The sequence below is a fragment of the Centruroides sculpturatus genome, unplaced genomic scaffold (genome assembly GCF_000671375.1).
Source record: "Centruroides sculpturatus isolate CEXI.00-Female unplaced genomic scaffold, Cexi_2.0 scaffold1187, whole genome shotgun sequence".
In the NCBI taxonomy this organism is placed as follows: domain Eukaryota; kingdom Metazoa; phylum Arthropoda; class Arachnida; order Scorpiones; family Buthidae; genus Centruroides; species Centruroides sculpturatus.
This window is the reverse complement of record NW_019385441.1, coordinates 265,140-271,126: the sequence shown is the minus strand read 5'-3', so window position 1 is coordinate 271,126 and position 5,987 is coordinate 265,140.

Sequence of the window (5,987 nt, the reverse complement as noted above, 5' to 3'; positions counted from 1 at the left end):
TGGTTTTCATTTTTTCATAATGCCAATCTCTTTGACACAATAGAGGTTCAAGAACACTGTAAATTTGTATTTTAAATAATTTTTCTGGTGTCAAGTTACTTCCTTCACTTGGTGTTTTATCTATTTCCATTATCTTAACTTTTTTTTTTCGTTTATTAAGAAATCCCTTTTCTATACTTTTTGGTTTGTTTTAAGAATATGATCAATAATAACATCTGTTAATATTGTTGGCCATAAAGCTATATCATTTATTACTTCCATGTATCTATATATATCAAAGCGTTTTTGGACTATTTCTATCTTCTGTGTCTTCGCAATCACTTTTTTCAGTAGCATTTTAAAGACTGCAGGAGCCCCTTTGGGGCCCTACGTGCCCGCATAGTTTGCTTACTGCTTAATCCGCCATTCAGGTATACACCACATATGCATACCACTATAAAGCAAAAATTGAAGTCAGAATTTCTGCATGCCTTTTACAACCTCGAGACTAAGATTTTATTCAGGAGTTACCGTTTTCAATTTAGTAATTTTAAAAAAATCCTCGGGCAGATTTATTTTTGTTACAAAATGTTACCTTTACAGATTTCTAGCTCTGCACACCGTAGAAAAATCTACAAAATACAGTTTTGTATATCGTAATAATATTAGTAGTTGCCATAAAGCTCATAAAGTAGAGAAAAATCTGTAAATTTGAAAACAATAAACATACATTTAGATTTCTCAAAAAATAAATTAAACAATATCAAAAGTCGTTACTTTTGGCTGATTTGTCTGAGGTCTCCGCTATCTCACTATGTCCCTCTAAAAGTCGCCACAGTTGGGAACACTGGTGAGCAGACACCTAGAGTCTAAGTAAGGCAAAACGTAATCGCCAAACCGCGCTGTAGAAAGGCAGAAAAATTTAAAATTTAAAAATATAATTTCTTGTGAATAGCAGTTTGGGCCCCCCTTCCAAATGGGCCCTGTACGGGTGCACCTGTTGCATCTGCCTAGTTACGGCTCTATGCATAGGCAATCACGCTGGGAGATATACTGGATAATAAGGCTAATTTAATCCTTAATAATTTATTAGGGGGACCATTACTGGTAGTAGCTTGCAGTTCCTGCCTGACTAATGGTCTATCTTCACAGAGTTTTTTGGGTTTTCTTTACATCTAATACCTAAATAGGGGTCAATTAGTCATAAAAAGTCTTCCTGGGAGACACTTTCCCTTGGCAGATCTTTCATGCATTGTATCCTATTAATCCTATAATCTTGAGCAGGCCACAAATATTTTGTGTATTCTATATATAGTAAAATTAGACTTATTTCTATCATTTATAAGTGGTGTCAAATATGTTTACAGGTTGGATTAATATGTGCCAAAGGCCAGAACTGGTCCAGGGAGTATAGTTTAGGTACCACTGATTTAAACTGTAAAAAGTATTAATAGTTTACTTCATTTTTCTTTTAAAGTATTATTTTACAGTTCTTTACAATTTTAATGTATCATATTACAGCATTATGCTAGACAGTTTGACAATTTGTTCTTTTACCTGTCATAATTAGAGTGCAATAATAATTTCAGTTCGCAAAATACAATGCATTTATTTGAATATGAGCATTTGCACTGGGTACTTTTTATAGTAATCATGGCAACTAAAAATTACAGTATACTGTTTTTTCACACAGCAAGATCATTCCTATTTAAGATAGAAGAAAGGGAATTCAATTGGACATAGTGTACTAGTAATTGTTTAGTTGCCAACTCACCAATAAGTTTGCAATTAAACAATTACTAGTGCTTTAATTTTTGCATTTGGAGTCAAAATTTAAAAATTATAAATAATTTACCAGTAAGCTAATAATGTTTTCAACATTTACTGTTTACCAGTAATAAAAAAGTCAGTAAATTTGCAATCTCATCTGCTAGGATTATTAGCTGTCCTTATATGGGTAAACAAAAATATCAGAAGGAACCATAAATTTGGGAATGACCCTTCATGAAATATTCTGCTCCAGAAATTTACCATGTTTCTTCTTGTTTGACCAGATGCTCCCAAAAATTGGTCTTAGTTTTTCAAAAATGGCTTTTCTCAACTATTTCTTGAGATGAATGTTATAATTTATATTATTTATATTTAGTAAACAATTTAATTTTGCTATAGTGTACACATTGCATCAATCTTATGTAATATTTACTACACAGGATTGCCATATTATGTCAGCAAATAACATTCTGATATTTTCACATCATAAAAACATTGTTTTAATATACTATTTTGCTTTTTATTTTAAGATTTCATCAAGTTTTGCCAAATCATTTAGCACCGCAGGAAACAAATTTTTAAGGATTACTTGTGTCATGAAAGGTGATTCATTACTCTTCTCATTTGTGATTCTTGGACTCATTTTGCTTACATAAGGATAATTGACAATCCTAGCAAATTGCCAATAATGCCAGGAAGAAGTAAAATCTTGCCAATTTTTGCCACTCTGAGATGAAAATAATATTTCACATAATAAATATTACTGTTTTTTAAATAAATTATTAGGAAACTAAGAGAATTAAAATAAAGATTGATAAAGAAACATAAAATTTTTATTTCTATGATGCACAACCATCAGTGGTTGTGCATCATAGAAATAGTGGTCTGTGATATTATGGTTTCAAATCCTTCGTTTTGGAATTTTATTTATAGTATTTTCTATCTTATTGCCAATTTTCAGTTAAATCTGGCATTAGATCTTGATAGCACATTTTTTTTTTCTTTCAAGCATGACAAAGGTAGTCTATTGTTTACATAATTAAATGTTGAAATTTTTGGCAGTCCTTTTCTCATTCTCTTGACAATATGATTAATATTTTGATAATGAAAGTATTTAAACTTATATTTTTTTTATGATTTAGAAACTTTGTGCCATTTGATGCTAATGATGATTATTTTTTATTCTATTTAAATATTGAAATTACAGCTTAATATCATATAAGTTTATAAATTATAAAAAGTTTATAAAATTTGGATTAAAGAGACAAGTATTTACAGAACAAATAAAACAGCTACCAATAATAGATATTTAATAGAATGTTACATTATTATTAAATGATAAATTGTATGTAATATTGACTTGAATTAAAATACACAGTTAAACCAAAACTGTAATATCATCTAATAGTAGTAGTTGATTTTGGTACTAGGTATATTCTGAATGTTGGATTTCATTAAAAACAGTCAATAAAAATCTTTAAATCATTGTGAAAATGATCTTTGCTTGATAAATACTGTGAATTCATATTCTTCTGTAATAATAATTGTTCTACTTATTGTTTCAAAATATTTGCATCTCTAACTGTCTTACTTTCAGTGAAGTTACGTTCTAGTAAAAATATCATTTCATCATTTTCAAATGATATAAATTGATATCATTTCTGAAATACTTTTGGACAGTTTTAAATGATCAAGTGACATGATATGATATCACTTGTTATCAACTGTTGAAATGATTTAAAATTACCAAATGACATGAAATGATATAAGTTGGTATCAATTGAGGAATGATGTCACTTATGAAATTTTTTTTATTTGGTCAATTTTATATGATTAATTGATACAAATTACTCTCAACAATTTTAAGTGATCAATTGATATCAAATGATACACTAAAAATTACTATGTAAATCGATTTGATTTATTTGAAATGTGAAGTAACACAAATCAAATAATATATATTATATTATTATAGATAAACAGGACAGTAAAATTGCACTAGCCTTTAACTTTAGTCAAATGGTATTAACACCAATAGATTTGACCTTTCAAAGATCATTTCAATGGTGTTCTGAAGAGAAGAAAAAGAAAAGAAAAACATCCAATTTTCATGTATTTTCTTAGCACAATGTTGCTGTTGAGAACACATCACACAGGAATCCCCACTTTCAGAGGAAAAGGGTTATTTTATTGGTGTGGACGGATATGCATTTTGGGCTTAATGCATATTCGTCCACACCAATTGGGCTTATATTGCAAAATATTTGATCTTGCAAAGGTCATCTTAATGGTCTTCTGAATAAAAGAAAAAAAAATCATTCAAACTCTGGACTGCTGTGTTCCAATCTGAAAATTGGATCTTGGTTGCTTGTTGTTCTCTATTATATGTATTTTCTTAGCACGATGTTGCTGTTGAGAACATATCACACAGGAACACTTTCAGAGGAAAAGGGTTATTTTATTGGTGTGGACGGATATGCATTAAGCCCAAAATGCATATCCGTCCACACCAATAAAATAACCCTTTTCCTCTGAAAGTGTTCCTGTGTGATATGTTCTCAACAGCAACATTGTGCTAAGAAAATACATATAATAGAGAACAACAAGCAACCAAGATCCAATTTTCAGATTGGAACACAGCAGTCCAGAGTTTGAATGATTTTTTTTTCTTTTATTCAGAAGACCATTAAGATGACCTTTGCAAGATCAAATATTTTGGTGTCAATACCATTTGACTGAAGTTAAAAGTTAGTGCAATTTTATTGTGTTATAAGTTTAGTTTGGAAAAGAGCTAAGATAAATAGAACATTTGCCAAATGAAACCATTTGTCTGTCACTAAATGATGTCAGTTGACATCAGTTGATATCAGGTATTTGGATTTTAAAATGTGAAAGATCACTTGATAAATAATGGAAATTATATGAATTGTTAACAGTCACTTCTTCAAATTAAAATTATAATGTATATTTTAGGATTTCTATATTTCTGTTTTCCTTTATCTTTTTACTTAATTTTTTTTTTAATATTATTCTTGTATTTGTTGATAATATACTGTCTACTTATCTTAATCTAAAAAATTATGTCATGTCATTCATTCAATTTCCTGTAAAAACTAAGCACTAAGATTTAAACCTGCATACAGTATTTGTAATCTTTTAACATATTTTTTAAAATTGTAATTCGAATGTCATGTGCACTCTGCCTGAAGATACATTTTGAAATGTTGAAAGTATTTATTTGTTGTTAAAAATTTTTTAAGTAAACAACTTTAAACACTGAAAGACAGTGAAGTTTATTCTTAATCTAAGTTTGGCCTTGTTAGAGAGGACATTTTTATATACTTTTTCAAAGTAAATGATTGCAAATGATATTAAATATTAAATGGTAACAAATGATATCATTTCCTACTATTTGGCATGAAATATTTATAATTAGAAAATAAAATTTCAAATGATACTTGGCCTCAAAATAAACAATTCTTCATATTTCAATCATTTGCAGGCAAAATTATCTGACAGAAGTTATCATACTAGGTCTGAACTGAAACAAGCCTATCTGCTGAAGGATGAATAAACTCTTATGTATGCAATTTGAAACTTCAAAAATTACCAACAGCATTTAGGAATGAGACAGTACAGTCCTAGTAAATTAAATTTCCATATTATCAACTGTTCTATATAATAAACAAGAAGAGAACAGCTTTTAATAATGGAAGATATTTCATTATGTTGTATGTCTGTTATGAAACACACTTATATCCATCTTATACAGAAACCTGCTATAATATAGAAATTATATATATTTTTTAATATGATTTCCTGATTGTTTATAAATTATGGGATAGTTTTAAAAGTGTTAAATGAAAAGATGAATGAATTAAAGTTTGCAAGTTCTCAGTCAAGGAAAATCTCATATTACAACTTTGTATTATTCTTATCTAATTCTTTAGCTGCAAAAACAACTTACAAAATCTAATAGTTTCCTTGTTTTTGATATAAAATTAAAAAAAAACTATTATCCTTATCAAACTAAAATATAGAATATATTTACTTGCTAATGATGACAAAATAATGCATAAAAAATTCATAAATCTCTGCTTCATAATAAAATAAATTATTCTGTCAAAAACTATTAACAAGCAAGATAAATTTTAAAAAAAATTATTATATATCAATTTTCTAGTCATAGGTCATTTATGTTGCATAGAAGCTTCTTATGATTCTTTATATAGATTTGA